The following is a 24,111-nucleotide window of genomic DNA, read 5'->3' on the forward strand; positions in this document are numbered from 1 at the left end:
CTTGAGCCTTACACTTTAATGTGGGGTAAAATATTTCTGGTTAAGAGTAGCAGCACGGGTGCTGGATGGGGCCATTGAATCCAGTGCCATGTTTATCTACAGCATGGGTGGAAAAAACCCGATTTTTCCAGCGGCAGGCATCGGGTTTTTTCTTTAATACAATTGTAGTGGTGATACGCGCTGGGTGTATATGTCGTGTGCCAGCGCGTATGTACGGGTGTGTGTGTGGTGACGCGCGCTGACGGGGAGGAGCAGGCGTCAGTGCGCGGGTGGGGGTAGTGCTGCTGATTGGCTGTGTGCCGGTGACGCGCCCAGAGGGAGTGATCGGGTAGCAGCGCGGTGTGATTGGTCGGGGAGTGGAAACACGCGCTGAGCGGAACCGGATCGTAGGGATAGCGCGTGGGGATTGGGTAACTGAGGAGCGGTGCCGACGTTGAGGTCCGCATCCGCTCCGTCTCCCGGGAAGAAGAGGTATATAAGGTGATGCACAGAGGAGCAGGGGGCAGAAGTGGAACCATCTAAGAATGAAGACGAAGGTGCAGAGATAGAGCCCGGAGAGGAGAGTAAGGGAGAGTAGAGGAGAGTAATGGGGAGTAGAGGAGAGTAAGGTATAAGTGTGTAGCCAGCGAGAGAGAACGGTCTACACGAGCTGAGTAATGTATAGTGTGTAGCCAGCGAGAGAGAACGGTCTACACGAGCTGAGTAATGTATAGTGTGTAGCCAGCGAGAGAGAACGGTCTACACGAGCTGAGTAATGTATAGTGTGTAGCCAGCGAGAGAGAACGGTCTACATGAGCTGAGTAATGTATAGTGTGTAGCCAGAGAGAGAGAACGGTCTACACGAGCCGAGTATGCATACGGTGTAGCCAGAGAGAGAGGAAGGTCTACACGAGCCGAGTATGCATACGGTGTAGCCAGAGAGAGAGATGCAAAGTCTACACGAGGCGAGTGGAGAGTGTAGCAGAGGCGCAGAGTCTACACGAGGCGAGAGAAGAGTGTAGCCGAGGCGCGGAGTCTACACGAGGCACAGAGAGCCAGCAGCACAGAATCCAGAGAGTCAAGAGAAGCGTAGGGTGAAGAAGAAGAGGTCACGAGTTGTACCGTTGTATGGTGACCGCATTGTGAAGAAGAGAGGCCACGCGTTGTATTGTTACAAGTCAAGATTTAATAAAAGAAGTGTGTTCCCGTCAAGGAGTTCCCTGCCGTCATTTTCCAATACTTCACAATTAAACCCGATTTCGGGGAATTAAAACCTGGTTTAATGAATACGAAACTCTGATAGGCTTAGGCTGCTTCCTCATTGGTGCTGCTATCGTACTCGGGGCCGTCGGGCACGGGGTAGCCGTAGAATGCGGCGGGCAGGTTGGTCTTGATGAACACGAGCTTCTCCACAATCGTGGACGCCAGTGAGTTCCTTAGCTTGGAATGGATGAAGCCCATCGTTGATAAGTGCGGTTCTGCAATTAAAACCAATGAAACCGGATTTCTCCCAATCTCAGATGATAGGGTTTAATAAAAAAAGACAATTAAACCCGATTGTAAAAAACTCGACTGTGCCACCCTTGATCTACAGTGTGAAATGTAGAGCCGTGTGTTTATCCGTAGTACGAAATGTGATCACTGTGCTTCTTTTTTTTGCAGTTGACGACCCCCGCGAGGGATCCCGCGGGGCTGTGCCCGGGACCCCCTCCCCGGATGAAGCCCGAGGCACGGCGCGGGTCGCCGTGCCGGAGCTGACGGGAGCCGCGCAGGCGGCGGGGCAGCGTCTGAGGGCGGAGCCTCAGGTGAGGGGGAGGAGCCCCGGGTGGCGGGCGGGGCGGGGCCCGCTGGCGCCACTCAGACAATCACAACGCTGGGAGTGCACGAGTGGGGGGAAATTGTTATTGGATCATGATCGGCGCCGTTTCGGGCAATGGTCCTTGTGCAGAGCACGTCAACAGTTGTTAGACCCTTTCATAACGTGGCCTGTAGAGGGTGGCCCAAAATTCAGGACACGCAAAGTTATTGTATTTATCTTAACAAATCACAAAGGGTCATTGAGTTTAATTTTAACAAATGTTAAAACTGATATCCATTACCATTTTGAAATGCATTTAGCACCTTTTTTTAATTAAAGCTACCGTTTTTGCATGCATAACAACGAACTGAACGAATTCTACTTTAGTCATTGGCCTCTTCTTTGAATATTTTGTCAGTTTGGGGTTCCTCTAAAAATCAATTGTCTATATATATTTCTGAGACATTTTATGTAGATCACTTATCGGTTCATGGACTACATTTGATAAATTTTGGAGATAATTCATTCCCATGTGTGTTGGGATGCCAGTCCGGATGGGAGGATTAATTGTGGATGTGTTGACTGTGTTGCTGTGGCAGGGCCCAACCATGACTGTGGCAGCTGGAGCAGAGGGCACCTCGTTCGGTAACGACCTCACGGTCTTGGCCCCCACCTCGTCCAACGAGGTGCTGGTGGCGGCCGACGAGAGGCTCTGCATGCAACCCAGCTGCCTTCACCATGTCCGGCCAGAACACTCCCTGGTGTCAGCCACAGCACGCAAAAACATCAGCGTGTCTGTGCTGCCTGCACCCCAAGGTGAGCGTGCGACCTCGTGACCTCTCGTTAGGGTGGCAGCCACCAACAGAAGGGCCGCTTTGGAGCCACTGCTGTTGCCCTTCATGAGCAACAGGGGGAGCTAAAAATACCCAGCGCCAACGTGACAGGCACATCACATTTGTCGCCAACTTGAGCCTTACACTTCAATGTGGGGTAAAATATTTCTGGTTAAGAGTAGCAGCACGGGTGCTGGATGGGGCCATTGAATCCAGTGCCATGTTTATCTACAGCATGGGTGGAAAAACCCCGATTTTTCCAGCGGCAGGCATCGGGTTTTTTCTTTAATACAATTAAACCCGATTTCGGGGAATTAAAACCTGGTTTAATGAATACGAAACTCTGATAGGCTTAGGCTGCTTCCTCATTGGTGCTGCTATCGTACTCGGGGCCGTCAGGCACGGGGTAGCCGTAGAATGCGGCGGGCAGGTTGGTCTTGATGAACACGAGCTTCTCCACAATCGTGGACGCCAGTGAGTTCCTTAGCTTGGAATGGATGAAGCCCATCGTTGATAAGTGCGGTTCTGCAATTAAAACCAATGAAACCGGATTTCTCCCAATCTCAGATGATCGGGTTTAATAAAAAAAGACAATTAAACCCGATTGTAAAAAACTCGACTGTGCCACCCTTGATCTACAGTGTGAAATGTAGAGCCGTGTGTTTATCCGTAGTACGAAATGTGATCACTGTGCTTCTTTTTTTTGCAGTTGACGACCCCCGCGAGGGATCCCGCGGGGCTGTGCCCGGGACCCCCTCCCCGGATGAAGCCCGAGGCACGGCGCGGTTCGCCGTGCCGGAGCTGACGGGAGCCGCGCAGGCGGCGGCGGGGCCGCATCTGAGGGCAGAGCCTCAGGTGAGGGGGAGGAGCCCCGGGTGGCGGGTGGGGCGGGGCCCGCTGGCGCCACTCAGCCAATCACAACGCTGGGAGTGCACGGGGGGTGGGGGAATTGTTACAGTAAAATGATAGGCGACGTTTCAGACAATGGCCCTTCTGCAGAGCACATCACAATCTTTTTTTTTCATTTACATAACGTCGCCTATAGAACGTTGCCCCAAAAGTCAGGACACAGAGTTACCGTATGTAAATTTCGATTTAAAGCTTTCGTGACTGCAGGAATTCATCTTCTTGGTTTTTTCGGTAAAGTCACTTCCCTTCTACGTGACTTTACCGAAAAAAACAAGAAGATGAATTACCGTATGTATTTGAACCAGTCACAGAGGATGTTATCAATATTAATGATAGTTAAATTGTTTACTTTAAAAATAAATTATTAGAACAGTGTAATGTCAGTGTTAAGATAAATTAAGTAACCGTGTCTTAACTTTGGGGCCAACCTGTATTTTGCACTCCTATTATGTGTGTGTTGTTCGTTGTTGTAACATTCTTACCCGCCCCGACTGGACATGTGAAAAAGAGCTTTATAGCTCATCGGATTCCTCCCGTATAAATATTCTGACTTTGATAATAACGTGTATTACATATATAAAGTATTCTTAAATATATAAAAGCGACATTTCAGTCAATGCCCCTTTTTCAGAGCACATCACAGTTGGCCCTTCATGACGTCGTTTGTAAGAGGGTGGCCGAAAAATCAGGATACATTGGGTTATTGTATTTATTTGAACAAATCACGGAGGATTATTTAATTTAATTTTAACAAATGTTAAAAATGAATTTGATTAACATTAATGTTAGATTTATCTTCTGAAATGCATTTATGACCTCTTTTAAACTACAGCTGCCTTCTCTCTCGCATGCATAACAAATTGAATTAGTTCATCTTTAGTCAATGGCCGTTCTTCATATAATATTTTACGAGTTAAAGTGAGTTTGGGGTTACTTTAAAAATATAATGTAAATATAAATTTACTTCTGAGATTATGCAGATCGCCCATAGGTTCATGGACTAAAATTGTATTTCTTTTGGTGATAAAACAGTCCCACGTGTGTTGGGATCCCAGTCGAGATGGGAGGAGTAATTGTGGATGTGTTGACTGCGTTGCTGTGGCAGGACCCAACCACGACTGTGGCGTGTGGAGCAGAGGGCACCTCATCCGGCAACGACCTCACGGTCTTGGCCCCCACCTCGTCCAACGAGGTGCTGGCGGCGGCCGACGAGTGGCTCTGCACGCAACCCTGCTGCCTTCCCCATGGCCGGCCGGAACCCTCCCCTGTACCAGCCACAGAGAACATCAGCGTGTCTGTGCCTGCACCCCAAGGTGAGTGTGCAATCACGCGACGTCGTGGCATCTCATTAGGGTGGCAGCCACCAACGCAAGGGCCGCTTTGGAGCCACTGCTGTTGCCGTTCATGAGTAACACAGGGAGCTGAAAACACCCAGCAGCCAACGCGACAGGCAAATCCTATTTCCCGCGAACTTGAACCTGAAAATTAAATGTGGAGCAAAATCTTCGTGGTTAAGAGTAGCAGCACGGGTGATGGCTGGGGCCACTGAATATCCACGCCAGCCCCATCGGCAGAGCAGCGCCCTGCGATGACACCGGCTTCCGCCACCACCGTACCCTTTGTGCAGAGGAGGACGATGGCATTCCGGTGGCACGGCTCTCGCTGTTTGCACCCGAGCGGCTGAACCTCAGGTGGGAGAGCGACGTCTGCAAGGGTGCCGGCCTGCGCAACCTGGGGAACACCTGCTTCCTCAACGCCACGCTGCAGTGCCTCGCCTACACGCCGCCGCTCGCCAACTACCTGCTGCTGCAAGAGCACTGCAGCACCTGTAAGTACCCTCCCCCCTGGCACTCTCGTTACCCATGGGCTACGTTATTGTGTCAGTTATTTTGCTGCGATACATTTCCCACGTGATAAGCCACTTCGTTAAGCCATCATTTGTGGTCCAGGTCGCTTCTGAAGAAGCTAATAGATCAGTGGGCTTTATCTGGTAAGATGAAAAAATAAGTTTAGTTTTATTTGTAGATTTTTAAAAGGTGATTTGTTTACCTTACCAATAATTTGTACTCTTATCGTTTTTTGTATTGTTTGGTGTTGTAATGTTCTGACCCAGTGCCCCTACTCGACATTTTTTAAACAAAACCTCTTAGCTTATCGGATTCCTCCAGTATAAATATTCAGATTTTGATAAACACGAGCACATGTGGCGATAATTTTTAATAGGTCGGACAAATGTTGCTTTGGCTTGTAAATCATCTTGTGATGCAATTGGTACTTAGACGCAACATTCATCGCGATTGTTGCTGGTGCCAGGATTCTAGCCTTTCTTGTTACTCCCCAGCTGGGCTGAGTGCGAGTGGCGTGCGCTGACGGATTGTGCCACCTGTGCCCTCGTTCGCAGGTCAACAGAGCGACTTTTGCCTGATGTGTGTCATGGAGCATCACGTTGTCAGCACGTTCAACAACTCGCAGAGAGTGCTGACACCCAAGGTCATCACTAAGAACATCACGCGTGAGTCCCACAACTACGTTCACACTTGCACTCGGAGAAGTTATCCCCCGCGATCTTTCTCCATCTGTGTTCCAAGTTCTTTGCACCACTCCTTTTGCCATATCTGTTGGGGAGCTCTTTAAGGATGTCATCAGATCCTGTACCTGTCACTTTGTCCTCATGTCCATTTCTCTGCAGGCATCGCCAAACACCTGCGCATTGGGAGACAGGAAGATGCCCACGAGTTTCTGCGATACGTGGTAGATGGCATGCAAGCCTCATGCCTCTATGGCCACAGCGAGTGAGTACTGCGCGCCAGTCAACATGCGGCAGTCGTTCTGCAGTTTGGTACCTCACGGCTTCCTCTTGGTTTTCTGCACGATTGTACTTCAACGTCTGCGAAAAGCTACTCACACTTTTGTGTGAAAACCTGGGAGATGCAGAGGACCGACCCTGCTGGCACCACGGTTCTTTCACCTTGGCCCTGACGTGGGCCATCTTTTGTTTGCGCATTTCACGTTGCCGATAAATATCGGAAAATCGATGTCTCAATGTGCGGTGGCCCCGTGACGACATTCCTCGTGTTGACGAGCGGCACGTGGCACGCCGAGCACAACAAAACTACCGGGCAACAGCACCGGGTGATGGCTGCCAGCGTGCCCCCAGCTCTGTGGCTGTGCCGTGAAGGTGGCTGCCCTGTGCAGACACTACCACGTTTGGTTGCGACAGAGCACGCGTTGCAGTGCTGAAGGGAAAGAGTGAATCAACAGCTCGGGCAATGGTGTAACTCTCACACACGCGTGTGCATACGGTAAAGGTGCTACTACTGCTGCTGTAACCACCGTGTGGTGTCGTTCTCTGTGACGTGGCAGGCTGGACAGATACACGGAGGCTACCACCCTCATTTACCAGATCTTCGGGGGTTACCTTCGATCACGTGGTGAGTTGTGCGCACTCCTCTAGAAACTTGTTAACCGCGAGCAGCAAGCGCACCATCACAGTGTAGACGCGCTCGCGTCGCAGCGTTTGCACACTCTCACGCACGTGCTACATAGAATAACCTTTTACCAGTTGGTGAAAACTACCAATTACCAATGTCAGTGGGGAGCGTGCATTTAGTTTTACTAAGTAACATGTGACGTCCCTTCCTAATGCGTGTGTGCTTGTGTATTGCAGTGGAGTGCATGCAGTGCTGCAACCACTCTGACACCTTTGACACGTGCCTGGACATTGCACTCCATATTAATGTAAGCAATGACGAAGCCATCGCTTAACAGTTATAGATCTATGTACGGTGCGAAATAAGTTAAACGTGCATACATCACATACGTGAACAACCCCCATTCTCCACTAAGTGGCGGTGATGTCACCACGGTGCTTGTGCCAACCTGAGTGCACTTTAAGGCCACATGAAGTGTCGAACGCCCGCTGGCAGGTCACGGGACAGACCCAAGTGCCATGGGTTGACCGAGATGACTGGCCGATGCACCACCTGTGCTCCCTGCTGTGCCAACATCCACCACACACACGCATACATGAATCAGCCACTTAACATCCAAACACACTGCCGGTAGCGTACGTGATCTCTTTTTTTTGCCGTACGATTTCATACAAGATGCGGGTTTTCAGAGTTTCCGTCACAATAACATTCTGCAGATGTTCATGGAATGCTTCTTAGAGTCCTCATTTGCGTTTCACTCTGTCGGCCAACAGAACTCATCAGATCTTGTAGAGGCGTTTGAGGAGTTTTTTAACAAGGAGACGTTGGACGAATACACCTGCGGACTGTGAGTGGGCATCGTGTGTTGACACCCTGGAATCATTTGTAGCTTCAAAAGTCTACAGATTAAATCAAATTATAATAAAATATATCAATAAAAATATTATATATATACATTGAAAATAACTTACAATATATAATAAAAGTAACAATTTTTTATTTTAAGAAATGAATAAAAAATAACGAACAACAAAAATTGAGTAGACTTATTGTTTAAAAGTTTGGGAACACGTGCAATGGCTGGCGTTGTTGTTGTCGTGCAGGTGCTGCTGCAAAGGGGAAGCGACGAAGACGATGGCTCTCCACCGCCTGCCCAACGTCCTCACCGTCTCCATCAAGCGGTACAACCTCTACGGCGTCAAGATCAACCGGGTAACGATTCTGCCCCCCCACATCATTCTAATTAAATTATTTGACAGCCCTTTGTCAGGTCAATGCTGGAGAAAATGCCTCTCCATGTTGGAATAGGTCCGACAGATAGACTCGCCCCCCGTCATGTGACTGTAGAATTTCCACCACTTGCTCAGGGCTATAAACAGGAGATGAGCACCGTCTTCAACGCTCAAATGAGCGAGACATCACGTCATCACTTTGACGTGTAACTGAGATGGTGCCTATCTCTGCTGCCCACCCCACCACCCCTGCCGTTTCCTCTCCTAACGTTCGTCTCTGCCACGCTGCCTCCCCCTCCTGTGTGCTGCCTGTAGAACATCACCTACCCGGAGCACCTGGACATGCAACGCTTCACCTCAACGTCTCAGGGCGAGCCCGTGATCTACTCCCTGTACTCGGTGCTGGTGCACAAGGGAGCTGACTCCAACAGGGGTCATTATTATTGCTACAATAAGGTAATTCCATTTGTTACCATCAAACAAAAACATCGCACATCTGCAATGAGCCCATAATCTTACCAATGTCCAATAGAGAAGAATAATTAAAAGTCTTGCGTCTGTTCTTGCGTCTTGATGTACTCCAATCGGTGTTGTATTGTAGTGTTGTTGTTGTAACTTTCTGACCCGCCCCTACTGGACATCTGTTTAAAAGAGCTTCGTAGACCATCGAATTCTTTCAGTACAAATAAAGATTCTGATTCTGATGAAATTGGTCCAAGGTCATCCATGCAGAAATATGTTCAGGCAGATCGTTTCGTAACTTCAGCACCATCACAGCAACCGTAACACGCACGCTCTGCAGCTCTGACGATGGGGTGATGCTCTTTACGAACTTGTTGTCTAGAGTGTGTATTGTGTGTTGTTATTACATGTACGGAGGAATCTGGGTGCAGTTGTGTAAACATTGTAACCAAGTGTAGCTGTGCTTTGACTGTGCGCAGATCAGCGATGGACAATGGTGCTGCATGAACGACTCCATCGTGCGGCACGTCGACACCAAGGCAGTTATGAACGAGCAGGCCTACATGCTCTTCTATATTCGGTAAGTCACCTTCTCTCCCCTTCACTTTAACCTGCACTTACAACCGTCCCCCAGACCAGCTCACTGGAAAGATATTGCCTTGTGCGAGCAGCAGTGTCTCCTTTAAAGGCAGGTGTTAACGGTTTGCGACGCGTTGGTGCGTGCATGCAGGTCCCCAGAATTGAACGCGCCGCCAGCGGACAGCTACTGCCCGCTGGAGCACGTCAAGGCGACGTCCCGGTCGTGCCTCAAACGGTGCCACTCGGCGAAGGTAGACCCCGGACCCAGTCTCCGGACAGCAGCTCTCCTCACCGGCGCGCAAGGTAAAGGATGGATTTTAAACGTCGCCCAGTGTGCGTGGAAATGCCCAGGGAGAATGTACACCCTGACAGCGCATCATTTTATGTTAAGGGAATGGTGAAGTACAACGATCTTCTTGTTTATACTTTAGACCGGTTTTGTTTCATTCTCCCAATGTCGAGCGGTTTGGACTTTAGCGCCATCATCTTCTTTATCTCCAGAAACCCAAGATGTCGGACCGCCCCAACGGGAACAACTTGCGGAGCCACTGCAAGTGCGACAGCAGGAACAGCAGCAGCTACCGGGAACACCAGAAACGCAACAGCCGTTGCCGCTAGTCCCAGAGCAGCCACCACCACCACCCCGATCTCACAGCAGCCGCTGCCATTCCACCAGCAACCACCGCCAGTCCTGCAGCAGCCACCACCACCACCGCCGCCGGTCTCATAGAAGCTGCCGTCAGCACCACAGCAGCTGCTGCCACCGCGTGTCCCACAGCAGCCAGTCCAACAGCAGCCAGTCCAACAGCAGCCACCGCCACCAGTCCCACCACAGCCACCGCCACTCTGGTCGCACAGCAGCCACCACCGGTGTAACAACTGGCACTCGCCCCACCAAGAGAAGTCGCTGGTTAAAATCCATGATCACGTGTCTAACCTCTTGCTTCCTCTCAAGATCAAACTAATTTTGAGAGACATTTTACGAAGGCACCAGGCAGAGGCTCACCATGGCGTCGCCCGCCCCCCAAAATGTACTCATCGCCGGCTCCACCACCAGCCTCTGAAATCACTTGAACATCATTGGAATCACCTTGGACTCGACATTCTCACTCCACGACCACATTCTCAACACAATAAAGAGCTGCAATCACTAGCTCAGGGCCTCATGGCACGCCCGTCCAATGATGACCGCCGTCCGACGAGATAGAAAACATTTAAAGCAACTCTGACCTCACAATCCACGAAGAAAGAAAATATTTTGAAGTTCACTAGGTTAGTTTTCTACCTGATGACGAATGCTTGTGTTGCAATCGAAATGTCGTATTCTATTATTTAATTTATTTATTTTCTACGTGACTTTACCAAAAGAACCAAAGAGTATTTACACTATGAGACCTCCTTTACCAGTGGCAAAGGAGGTGTCATAGTGTAAATGCTTACCCCGAACACTCAAACTCTGATAGTGCGCTGTTTTTGAACTGTACGCCTTTTGGCATCTTCTGGTCCAACACCAATGGAGACTAGGCTCGAAGAAAAGCTGTCTCGGGTGTGGACCAATCAACTTCAAGGACAGTGCATATCATTATCAGAGTGGTTTCTTTTGTTTGCATTTTGACTGCTTGTGTTGTGGTTATTGCAAACATGATGCCTTATATAAAGGTGTCAGTTTTGTACCAGTTTAAAGGGTAAAAACCTACTACTATATTTTGCCACTGGTAAAGGAGGTCTCATAGTGTAAATGCTTACCCCGAGCTCTCAATACTCTGATAGTGCGCTGTTTTTGAGTTGTACGCCTTTTGGCATCTTCTGGTCCAGCACCAATGGAGACTAGGCTCTAAGAAAAGCTGTCTCGGGTGTGGACCAATCAACTTCAAGGACAGTGCATATCATTATCAGAGTTGTTTCTTTTTGTTTGCATTTTGACTGCGTGTTATGGTTATTGCAAACATGATGCCTTGTATAAAGGTGTCAGTTTTGTACCAGTTTAAAGGGTAAAATCCTACTACTATATTTTGCCACTGGTAAAGGAGGTCTCATAGTGTAAATGCTTACCCAGAGCTCTCAATACTCTGATAGTGCGCTGTTTTTGAGTTGTACGCCTTTTGGCGTCTTCTGGTCCACCAATGGAGACTAGGCTCTAAGAAAAGCTGTCTCGGGTGTGGACCAATCAACTTCAAGGACAGTGCACATCATTATCAGAGTTGTTTCTTTTTGTTTGCATGTTGACTGCTTGTGTTGTGGTTATTGCAAACATGATGCCTTGTATAAAGGTGTCAGTTTTGTACCAGTTTAAAGGGTAAAAACCTACTACTATATTTTGCCACTGGTAAAGGAGGTCTCATAGTGTAAATGCTTACCCCGAGCTCTCAATACTCTGATAGTGCGCTGTTTTTGAGTTGTACGCCTTTTGGCATCTTCTGGTCCAACACCAATGGAGACTAGGCTCTAAGAAATGCTGTCTCGGGTGTGGACCAATCAACTTCAAGGACAGTGCATATCATTATCAGAGTTGTTTCTTTTTGTTTGCATTTTGACTGCTTGTGTTATGGTTATTGCAAACATGATGCCTTGTATAAAGGTGTCAGTTTTGTACCAGTTTAAAGGGTAAAATCCTACTACTATATTTTGCCACTGGTAAAGGAGGTCTCATAGTGTAAATGCTTCCCCCGAACTCTCAATACTCTGATAGTGCGCTGTTTTTGAGTTGTACGCCTTTTGGCGTCTTCTGGTCCAACACCAATGGAGACTAGGCTCTAAGAAAAGCTATCTCGGGTGTGGACCAATCAACTTCAAGGACAGTGCATATCATTATCAGAGTTGTTTCTTTTTGTTTGCATTTTGACTGCTTGTGTTATGGTTATTGCAAACATGATGCCTTGTATAAAGGTGTCAGTTTTGTACCAGTTTAAAGGGTAAAAACCTACTACAATATTTTGCCACTGGTAAAGGTGGTCTCATAGTGGAAATGCTTACCCCGAGCTCTCAATACTCTGATAGTGCGCTGTTTTTGAGTTGTACGCCTTTTGGCGTCTTCTGGTCCAACACCAATGGAGACTAGGCTCTAAGAAAAGCTGTCTCGGGTGTGGACCAATCAACTTCAAGGACAGTGCATATCATTATCAGAGTTGTTTCTTTTTGTTTGCATTTTGACTGCTTGTGTTATGGTTATTGCAAACATGATGCCTTGTATAAAGGTGTCAGTTTTGTACCAGTTTAAAGGGTAAAATCCTACTACTATATTTTGCCACTGGTAAAGGAGGTCTCATAGTGTAAATGCTTACCCCGAGCTCTCAATACTCTGATAGTGCGCTGTTTTTGAGTTGTACGCCTTTTGGCGTCTTCTGGTCCACCAATGGAGACTAGGCTCTAAGAAAAGCTGTCTCGGGTGTGGACCAATCAACTTCAAGGACAGTGCACATCATTATCAGAGTTGTTTCTTTTTGTTTGCATGTTGACTGCTTGTGTTGTGGTTATTGCAAACATGATGCCTTGTATAAAGGTGTCAGTTTTGTACCAGTTTAAAGGGTAAAAACCTACTACTATATTTTGCCACTGGTAAAGGAGGTCTCATAGTGTAAATGCTTCCCCCGAACTCTCAATACTCTGATAGTGCGCTGTTTTTGAGTTGTACGCCTTTTGGCGTCTTCTGGTCCAACACCAATGGAGACTAGGCTCTAAGAAAAGCTATCTCGGGTGTGGACCAATCAACTTCAAGGACAGTGCATATCATTATCAGAGTTGTTTCTTTTTGTTTGCATTTTGACTGCTTGTGTTATGGTTATTGCAAACATGATGCCTTGTATAAAGGTGTCAGTTTTGTACCAGTTTAAAGGGTAAAAACCTACTACAATATTTTGCCACTGGTAAAGGTGGTCTCATAGTGGAAATGCTTACCCCGAGCTCTCAATACTCTGATAGTGCGCTGTTTTTGAGTTGTACGCCTTTTGGCGTCTTCTGGTCCAACACCAATGGAGACTAGGCTCTAAGAAAAGCTGTCTCGGGTGTGGACCAATCAACTTCAAGGACAGTGCATATCATTATCAGAGTTGTTTCTTTTTGTTTGCATTTTGACTGCTTGTGTTATGGTTATTGCAAACATGATGCCTTGTATAAAGGTGTCAGTTTTGTACCAGTTTAAAGGGTAAAATCCTACTACTATATTTTGCCACTGGTAAAGGAGGTCTCATAGTGTAAATGCTTACCCCGAGCTCTCAATACTCTGATAGTGCGCTGTTTTTGAGTTGTACGCCTTTTGGCGTCTTCTGGTCCACCAATGGAGACTAGGCTCTAAGAAAAGCTGTCTCGGGTGTGGACCAATCAACTTCAAGGACAGTGCACATCATTATCAGAGTTGTTTCTTTTTGTTTGCATGTTGACTGCTTGTGTTGTGGTTATTGCAAACATGATGCCTTGTATAAAGGTGTCAGTTTTGTACCAGTTTAAAGGGTAAAAACCTACTACTATATTTTGCCACTGGTAAAGGAGGTCTCATAGTGTAAATGCTTACCCCGAGCTCTCAATCCTCTGATAGTGCGCTGTTTTTGAGTTGTACGCCTTTTGGCGTCTTCTGGTCCAACACCAATGGAGACTAGGCTCTAAGAAAAGCTGTCTCGGGTGTGGACCAATCAGCTTCAAGGACAGTGCACATCATTATCAGAGTTGTTTCTTTTTGTTTGCATTTTGACTGCTTGTGTTATGGTTATTGCAAACATGATGCCTTGTATAAAGGTGTCAGTTTTGTACCAGTTTAAAGGGTAAAAACCTACTACTATAACCAAAGAGTAATTCCTGAAGTCATGAAAGCTTCAAATCAAGTTTTAATCCAAGAAGACTTGAAAAACCCAGCACGAAAGTGCTTAAAATCACGCCACCCATTCTGGGAAACAGGAGCCGAGATCCATGCAGGCGGCACCAACCCATTATGTCTTGGGGTTGCTGTTTATTCCCTGGCCAATCGTCAAGCGAGTTGGCACCAGGAACGTTATTGTGATGGTGACCGCAAAATGAACTGTCCCATAACAAATGAAGACAGAGGTTGCATCCTCCGCAACGCGAGGCCGGAGTGCGGTCTCAGTGAGGTCGTGCAAGGTATTCCCGTACGGTTCTTGTCTCTGTTCATTTAAAATGCGGGGCTTTTATTTCGTGTTCTCTCGGGGATTTAAAAAGTCACCGCTGTTGCAAAGTATTTATTTATTTATTGAACTGTGAATACGTCGGCATTTTTTAAACTACATATCTGTTACTCTTTTTTTACGTACGGGGCGTGCACATTTCAATGGACACGCTAACCGTAGCGCCAAGCCGTTACCACGTGAAATATACGGATAAATGATGAACTTCGCCAAGCACTTTATTTCCATCGTCCATGATACCTCCAGAAACAGCAGTTTCTGAAATCGTGAATGTAGATCGGTGACACTTCGGTCTCCTCGGGGTTTTTATCGTTTGTACAAAAGCAGCTCAAAGTGTGGGAAGGGAAAGCGAGATTAATGTTTTCCAGAGATTTTGTCTACCTCGTTTTGTATTTGCACTTGACATCAATATATACTTGTCGTGACAAAACTGGTCTCGTTCCCATTTCTTACTTTGCCATCGCAGTGTGTGTGTGTATGTGTCTTTGTGTGTGGGTGTATGTGTGTGTATGGGTGTGGATGTGTGTGTATGTGTCTGGTTATGTGTGTGTGTATGTGTTTAGGTGTGTATTTATGTGTGTATATATGTGCGTGTGCTCGCTAACAGCACTTGCCCCAACAGCCTGATTGTCTATACGGGGGATCTTTGTCTTTGTATGTCTGTGTGCACGTGTTTGTGTGTGTGTGTTTATGTTTACCTTCTTTAGCACCGTACACAGCCAACAGTGCTAATCTGAGGTATGGGGGAACGACAACAAACTAAACACAAAAGGCAGAAGTGGCGTGCAACTAGCACAGGAGTACACTTGTGTACACGTGCACTTGCTGTACTTGTCAGAAATGTTTGTGGGTAAGAGGTCAAAACCGCGTTGCTGACCTAATTAAATGTTGAATATAAAAAGTGGATAAAAGGTAAAGGTACAGCCCCTGCGGTTGTTCACGCCACTGCCGGCAAATGGGGCCTCCACGAGAGGGAGCTGCAGAGAGCCCCTGTGAGGGTAATTGGTACTACTCCACACTGGTCAGGACGTCTTGGAAGATGAGGTCGTCAAATATAAAGTTAGATATACCTGCCGCTTACAACATTTGACCGTAACGCGTTCGGTGGCGATGCGTTTCTTGCTGGGCCCAAATCCAGGGCGGCGTGTGAAGAAAAACGGGGCCCAGAGAATGTTGACTCCAGCACTGGGGGGGTGCCGGTACACTGGGACAACTGCTGTGGGTGCGGTTTCTCAATCGCCCAGCCACGTGGAGGAGTCGCCACTGATATGAAACGCAACGTCATCGTCTCATCTAATCAACCCGTTCACCCGTGAAGCGGTGGCCCGGCCGTTAGCGCACACTGACCACTGCCAGCTAAGTTCGATTCCCGGCCACGGCTAACGTCAGTGCTGAGTGACATCTGAACAGATCTTTGGGCTGCCTCACCTTCACACCAACTCATACTGACCAGCGTGGTGAAGTATGACCAAACACCCCCCCCCCATTTACTGACACAGAGTGGGGGGCTCTTACCTCCGCTGTGGATTGACAGAGGGCCGCCATCTATGCTGAGCCCACGCCAGTATAATCGCAGCATCCCTCTGCAATTGCTCTGCTGTGACACCTGAAGGCACACAAACACACAAGTGGGTGGCCAGGTGCAGGGAGGGTGACGTCTCATTCAATGAATAAAAAACGAAAGGGAACCCGCCACGGATATTCACCAAGCGGCAATGAGAGCGTCGTGGTGATGCTGCAGCTGTCAGAAACCCGCCACACGATGCAGTGCGGGCACGAGTTGACAATTTAAACCCCACACATCCACTACTTTCCTTGTCAACACCCTCAGCATTAAATTAACATTGCAGAATTTTATAGTTCAAACATTCAATGATCGTCCTACACTAAGTGGTCATTTAATTATCGTTTTACGAGTCATACGATTTAACAACGCAAACATTTAAAAGATCGTTACTCAAACGCTACAGCTATTGAGAGAGCTACTGTGGAATTCTGCTAAATCCAAGAAAAGTAACTTAATGGAAAATTCTGCATTTTTATAGTAATGGTTTGAAAAGGATTTCGCACAGTTAATGATGCAACTACTGGCTCAGGGCAACCGCAGCTCAAGTGTGAACGCCTTCACTATTAGAGGGGTGACCCTGCAGGGTTAAGTAGAGATCTCTATCCCACCCTGTATAGAGCAGTCAACGAGTGTTTAATACTGAGAACTACTCAGCGCACACGGCGGCAAGAGCGCACTTTATGAATGGAATCGGTCATCATTGACGAATGTTGGGGTCTTTTTCGATTTAAAGCTTTCGTGACTGCAGGGATTCATATTCTTGGTTATTTCGGTAAAGTCACGTAGAAGGGAAATAATAAAATAATAAAAACAAACAATACAATTCTCACGACGTTTCGATTGCAACACAAGCAATCATCATCAGGTGTGAAACCCACAGCAAGAAAATTGAGGTTTTCACACCTGATGATGATTGCTTGTGTTGCAATCGAAACGTCGTGAGAATTTAATTGTTTTATTTTTATTACTTTATTATTCTTAGGTTTTTTCGGTACCGAAAAAACCGAAAAAACCTAAGAATATGATTCCTTGCAGTCACGAAAGCTTCAAATCTAGAATTATTACTTTATTATTTTCCTTCTACGTGACTTTACCGAAAGAACCAATAATATGAATCCCTGCAGTCACAAATGCTTTAAATCGAAATTGTTGCGTTTTAGCAAATAGCCCCAGGGTCACCCAGTTCCACTCGATATTCAGCTCGAGTTGGACCGAACATTCGGGTCAGACGGCCAGTCGAGAGGGTCGCACGCATCTTCAATGGAGCCTCCATCAATGCATTGTTGTATTTCCCGATGGGCCAGAGCAGCAACTGATGCCACCCAAAGGTGACGAAACCTTTTAACGTAGCGGCCGTCACGTAATTCACTTTCATCGACCATATCGAGATGAGCACTGCAGTCAGGATCACGGCAGATGTTCTGTGTACGTGGAGTGGTGGTGCTGTTATTTTTACTGTTATTTTATTTCAACCACGTAAGTCCCACTGAGCTACAAAGCGCTTTTATAAGAAGCGACCTAGCCACAGATGATAGCTCAACAAAGTGGCTTCTCGTGTGGACATTTAGAGCAGCCACATATTCTCAACACGTCGATTCTAAATGTGGATGGGAACACCGCAGCACCGGGAGAGAAATCCACGCGACCAGGTGGAGAGAGACACCGCAGACTCCAAATCTACAGCAGCAGCAGCAGGCGTCGGGGTCGAACCCACGACCTCCTGCACACCGGGCGAGGTAGTTAACATCTCCTAGCCACCGTGGCGACCCGAAGCCTTCATCCAGCAGTGGTCTGCCAACACGGCATGGGGCATCACTGCGGGTCTACAAAGGTACCTGGTTGGAGGATGTGGAGCTGAGTGGACTTGCCGATGAGCGGTTCCGGCGGTGTCAAGATCGGCCTATGTGGAGGAGGAGGAGGCTCGTGAGGGACGCTCACAACAACGAGCGGAGCGGCGGGCGGCTAAAACGCGGCGAGTTGGCACAGCTGGTGGCGTCTGCAGCCATCTCGAGTCGGTCAACCCCATGGCACCTGCAGGATTCTGTCCCGTGACCTCCTGTCAGCGAGCCTTCGACACTTCGCGTGGCCTAAGAGTGCACCTAGCCTGGCACCAACGCCGCGGGGACGTCACCGCCACTTAGTGGCGAATGGTGACGGCTGCTGCTGTTGTTGTTGTTGATGCCGCTTGTGTGGACTGTCCTACTGTACGTTGACTTCGATGATTTTCCGTGGGGGAGGTGGGACCAGCGATGGACGAGTCCATGTTGGGAGTTGGTGTAGGGGGGGGGGATTTGTTGTTCCCTTGCCCACGTGACCTCGTGGTGTGAATGCCCCTCCCTCTCTTTCTCTGTCTCCACGTGGCATGGGGCGGAGGAGGAGAGGGAGGCCGGGCACGTGACAGCTGCAGCGACGAGGCTGTCCGCCTGTGGGTGGCTGCTGCAGCGCGCCAGCTGCTGTGCCCCCTCTGCCTGGAGAAGTCCTCTAAGCCCGTGGTCATCCTGCCCTGCCACCTGTATACTCGCACGCACTCTCACCTGTACTCAGCTGCACGCACACTCACCTGTATACTCACCTGTGCGTTGACTCGCCTGCACGCTCACATGTACATTCACCTGCACTCACGCCTGTACATTCACCTGCACTCACGCCTGTACACTCACCTGCATTCTCACATGGACACTCAACTGCACTCTCGCCTGTAGACTCGCCTCCACGCTCACTCACATGTACACTCACCTGCACAGTTAACGTGCAGGTGAGAGTACAGGCGAGCATGCAGGTGAGTATACATGTGAGTGAGCGTGCAGGTAAGTGTACATGTGAGTGAGCGAGGAGGCGAGTGTATATGTGCATGAGCGTGCAGGTGAGTGTCCAGGCGAGAGTGCAGGCGAGTGTACAGGTGAGTGTACATGTGACATTCACCTGCACGCTCACCTGTACACTGAACTGCACTCTCACCTGTACACTCACCTCCACGCTCACTCACATGTACACTCACCTACACTCTCACTTGTACACTCACCTGCAATATTTTCTTAGCGATGGCGCACAAACATATCTTAACACGCGGGACTTTTCACCGTCCGTCTGTTCGGGGGTATTTTGACGCAGTTTTTTGTGTTCGTTTGACGGGGCATGGGGACGGGGGGATAGGTGGGGGTGGGGTGGTTGTGGTTAAAGTTCACAAAACTCGTGCATGTTCTTCACAACTTTGCTTCAGTGTCGGGGTCAACTCGACTGCGCACCGTGTATTTAAAAGCTTGTACTCTTTAACACAATTACGCTCGGATGCTACTGTATATTGGACAAGGCGTAACTTTGATGATGATGATTATTTAAACAATCTCTTTATTTTTCAGTTATTGGAAGAAAAAACATAAGGGATGTACACCGGCTGCTAATTTTGAAGACGCACGTGACTACGATTCCATTCTGAGATCATGGAGATCATCATTGAGATGATCATGGAGATCACCATCGAGATGATCATGGAGATGACTATCGAGATGACCATCGAAATGATATTGGAGATGACTATCGAGATGACCATCGAGATGGCCATCGAGCTGATCATGGAGATGATCATGGAAATGACCATCGAGATGATTATAGAGATTATTATGGAGATGACCATCAAGATGACCAATGATATGCCCATCAAGATGACAATAGAGATAATCATGGAAATGACCATGGAGATGACCATCGAGATGAGCATCGATATGATCATGGAGATGATAATGGAGATAACCATCGAGATGTTCATGGAGATGAGCATGGAGATGACTATCGAGGTGACCATCGAGATGATTATGGAGATGACCATCGAGATGACCATCGAGATGATCATGGAGATGATAATGGAGATGATCATGATATTAACCATCGAGATGTTCATGGAGATGAGCATTGAGATGACCATCGAGATGACCATCGATATGATCATAGAGATGACCATCGAGCTGATCATGGAGATGATCATGGAGATGACCATCGATATGATCATGGAGATGACCATCGAGCTGATCATGGAGATGATCATGGAGATGACCATCGAGATGATTATGGAGATGACAATGGAAATGACCTTCGAGATGACCATCGAGAAGATCATAGAAATGACCATCGAGATGCTCATGGAGATGACTATCGAGATGACCATCGAGATGATCATGGAGATGACCATCGAGATGATCATGGAAATAACCTTCGAGATGACCATCGAGATGATCATGGAGATGACCATCGAGATGACCATCGAGATGATCATGGAGATGACCATCGAGATGATCATGGAGATGACTATCGAGATGACCATCGAAATGATCATGGAGATGACTATCGAGATTACCATCGAGATGGCCATCGAGCTGATCATGGAAATGATCATGGAGATGACCATCGAGATGATTATGGGGATTATTATGGAGATGACCATCAAGATGACCAATGAGATGCCCATCAAGATGACCATAGAGATAATCATGGAAATGACCATGGAGATGACCATGGAGATGACCATCGAGATGATTATGTAGATGATCATGAAAATGACCATCGAGATGACCATGGAGATGATCATGGATATGACCATCGAAATGACCATGGAAATGATCATCAATATCATCGTGGAGATGACCATTGAGATGACGATCGAGATCACCATCGAGATGATCATGGAGATGATCATGCAGATGATCATGGAGATGTTCATGGAGATGAGCATAGAGATGACCATCGAGATGACCATCGATATGATCATGGAGATGATCATGGAGATAACCATCGAGATATTCATGGAGATGAGCATGGAGATGACTATCGAGGTGACCATCAAGATGATTATGGAGATGACCATCGAGATGACCATCGAGATGATTATGGAGATGATCATGGAGATGACCATCGAGATGACCATGGAGATGACCATCGAGATGATCATAGAGATGACAATGGAAATGACCATCGAGATGATCTTGGAGATGACCATCGAGATGATCATGGAGATGACTATCGAGATGACCATCGAGATGACCATCGAGCTGATCATAGAGATGATCATGGAGACGACCATCGAGATGTTCATGGAGATGAGCATGGAGATGACCATCGAGATGACCATCGAGCTGATCATAGAGATGATCATGGAGATGACCATCGAGATGTTCATGGAGATGAGCATGGAGATGACCATCGAGATGACCATCGATATGATCATGAAGATGACCATCGAGATGACCATCGAGAAGATCATGGAGATGATCTTGAAGATGACCTTCAAGATGATCATGGAGATGAACATCGAGATGATTATGGAGATGACCATCGAGATGACCATCGAGCTGATTATGGAGATGATCATGGAGATGACCATCGAGATGACCATGGAGATGACCATCGAGATGATCATAGAGATGACAATGGAAATGACCTTCGAGATGACCATCGAGATGATCATGGAGATGACCATCAAGATGATCATGGAGATGACTATCGAGATGACCATCGATATGATCATGGAGATGACTATCGAGATGACCATCGAGATGACCATCGAGCTGATCATGGAGATGATAATGGAGATGACTATCGAGATGATTATGGAGATTATTATGGAGATGACCATCAAGATGACCAATGAGATTCCCATCAAGATGACCATAGAGATAATCATGGAAATGACCATGGAGATGACCATGGAGATGACCATCGAGATGACCATCGAGATGACCATGGAGATGACTGTCGAGATGACCATCGAGATGATTATGTAAATGATCATGGAGATGACCATCGAGCTGACCATGGAGATGATCATGGATATGACCATCAAGATGACCATGGAGATGACGATCGAGATCACCATCGAGATGATCATGGAGATGATCATGGAGATGATCATGGAGATGACCATCGATATGATCATGGAGATGATCATGGAGATGACCATCAAGATGACCATGGAGATGACCATCGAGATGACCATCGAGATGACCATGGAGATGACTGTCGAGATGACCATCGAGATGATTATGTAAATGATCATGGAGATGACCATCGAGATGACCATGGAGATGATCATGGATATGACCATCAAGATGACCATGGAGATGACGATCGAGATCACCATCGAGATGATCATGGAGATGATCATGGAGATGATCATGGAGATGACCATCGATATGATCATGGAGATGATCATGGAGATGACCATCAAGATGACCATGGAGATGACCATCGAGATGACCATCGAGATGACCATGGAGATGACTGTCGAGATGACCATCGAGATGATTATGTAAATGATCATGGAGATGACCATCGAGATGACCATGGAGATGATCATGGATATGACCATCAAGATAACCATGGAGATGACGATCGAGATCACCATCGAGATGATCATGGAGATGATCATGGAGATGATCATGGAGATGACCATCGATATGATCATGGAGATGATCATGGAGATGACCATCAAGATGATCATGGAGATGACCATGGAGATGACCATCGAGATGATCATGAAAATGACCATGGAGATGCCCATCGAGATGACCATCGAGATGATCGATATGAAAATGGAAATGACCATGGAGATGATGATGGAGATATGATAATGGAGATAATCATAATTGAGATGATCATCGACATGATAATGGAGATGATCATAGATATGATAATGGAGATGATCATCGAGATGATCATGGAAATTACCATCGGGATATTCATGGATTTGACAATCGCGATCATGAAAATGACCATGGAGATCATGGAAATGGCCCTCGAGATGACCGTGAAGATAATGGAGATGATCATAGACATGATCAACAAGATGGCTATCAAAATGATGACCGTGGAGGTGACCACAGATGATCAGAGGTGGCCTTCAATGAGATGACTATCGAGGTGATGACCACGGAGGTTTAGGCTCTCGGTATCGCCCCTCCAGCACCTCCGCCCCGCCCCCCTCCACACGTGGCCACGCGTGGCCGTGCATGCGCACGGGCGCGTGTGGCTGTGTGGCTCTGTACACGTGTGTTCGTGGCGGCATCGTCGTCCGTCATCTCAGCGCTGTGACCGTCGCCGGAGCCCGTCGCCGCTCTCGTGCCGTCTCGTGTTGTCCGTCCGTGCGTGCGTCTCTCACGTTCTCCAAGCGCCTCTTTTTTTACACCACGATCGCTCTCGCCTTCAAAAATTACGAAACGCACGGGGTGGGGAGGTGGGTTTTATAGCGTCGATGCAAAACGTTTAGAGGGCGCGGTATCGTTTAGCTATAGGAGCTTGGGTGGGATGGGGGGTTGGTTTTTTAAATCGATTATGATGATGACGACGATGGTAACGATGATGGGCTTTGTTACACGAAGGCTGCGTGTGCTCAGCACCAGAAATGGGGTGTATAGTTCATTTTTAAAGACGGCGCTTCCAAAAATAGCGTGTTCTCTCGTCTGTGTTTTGTACATATTCTGTTTAGAATAAAAAGTACACACGCGTCCCGCAGAGTCTGTCGTCGTGGTGGTGGCTGACACAGTCGCATCGCAAGGTTCCTGTTGCTCAATCCTCCTTGATGGTCATTCCCAGGCGTGGCAGCACGCTCCTGTCTGGCCGTCACGAGTCGTGGAACCAATTCTGAATTCACGGGCAATTTATTTTAACACGCGAAAGGACGCCGCTTTCCGCACGGACGGGCCGTTATTTTTTTCTAATTTGGTAAATTATAGTAAAAAACATCTATCTAAATTTCAAGAGCCGCCATGCCACGTTAATACAAGAGAGTGGGTCCTTAATAAATAACGGCACGAAGCGGTCGCTTAAAGAGCCGCATGCGGCTCCAGAGCCGCAGGTTTGCCCGATCCCTGACGTAGACGAATATGATCTCACAACTCCCTTGCATGGAATAAAACGAGAAATACACGTTCCCAAAAAGGCTTTCAAGAGGGGGACACACGAATGTTGACGGCTAATCCCCCATTACAGGGGGGCAACATCGGAGACTTCTGCACGGTGTAGCCAACGCTCCCCTCGCCAACACGCGGAGACAGGGAAGAGTTCCAGTCAATTGTTTCCACCTTCACCGTCACACACAGCTCCCTCCTTCACACACAACTCTCTCCTCTTCATCCACAGCTCTCTTCTTCATCCACAGCTCTATGCTGCCGATGTGCCCTCGTAATCCCCATGGCCTCCTC

The 24,111-nt window shown here is 47.6% G+C and overlaps 1 long non-coding RNA gene across 1 annotated transcript; it reads right to left on the reverse strand.

The window, feature by feature from the left end:
• Positions 1–9,802: 9,802 nt before the first annotated feature.
• On the reverse strand, positions 9,803–18,190 carry LOC144739304 (uncharacterized). Its single transcript, XR_013589404.1, has 3 exons — positions 17,758–18,190; positions 15,871–15,961; positions 9,803–10,069 (listed from the first exon to the last, which is right to left on the reverse strand). It is a non-coding gene; the product is annotated as an uncharacterized LOC144739304 (long non-coding RNA).
• Positions 18,191–24,111: the final 5,921 nt, after the last annotated feature.

This window comes from Lampetra planeri, unplaced genomic scaffold (assembly GCF_965212315.1).
Source record: "Lampetra planeri unplaced genomic scaffold, kcLamPlan1.2.h2 scaffold_142, whole genome shotgun sequence".
Taxonomy (NCBI): Eukaryota; Metazoa; Chordata; class Hyperoartia; order Petromyzontiformes; family Petromyzontidae; genus Lampetra; species Lampetra planeri.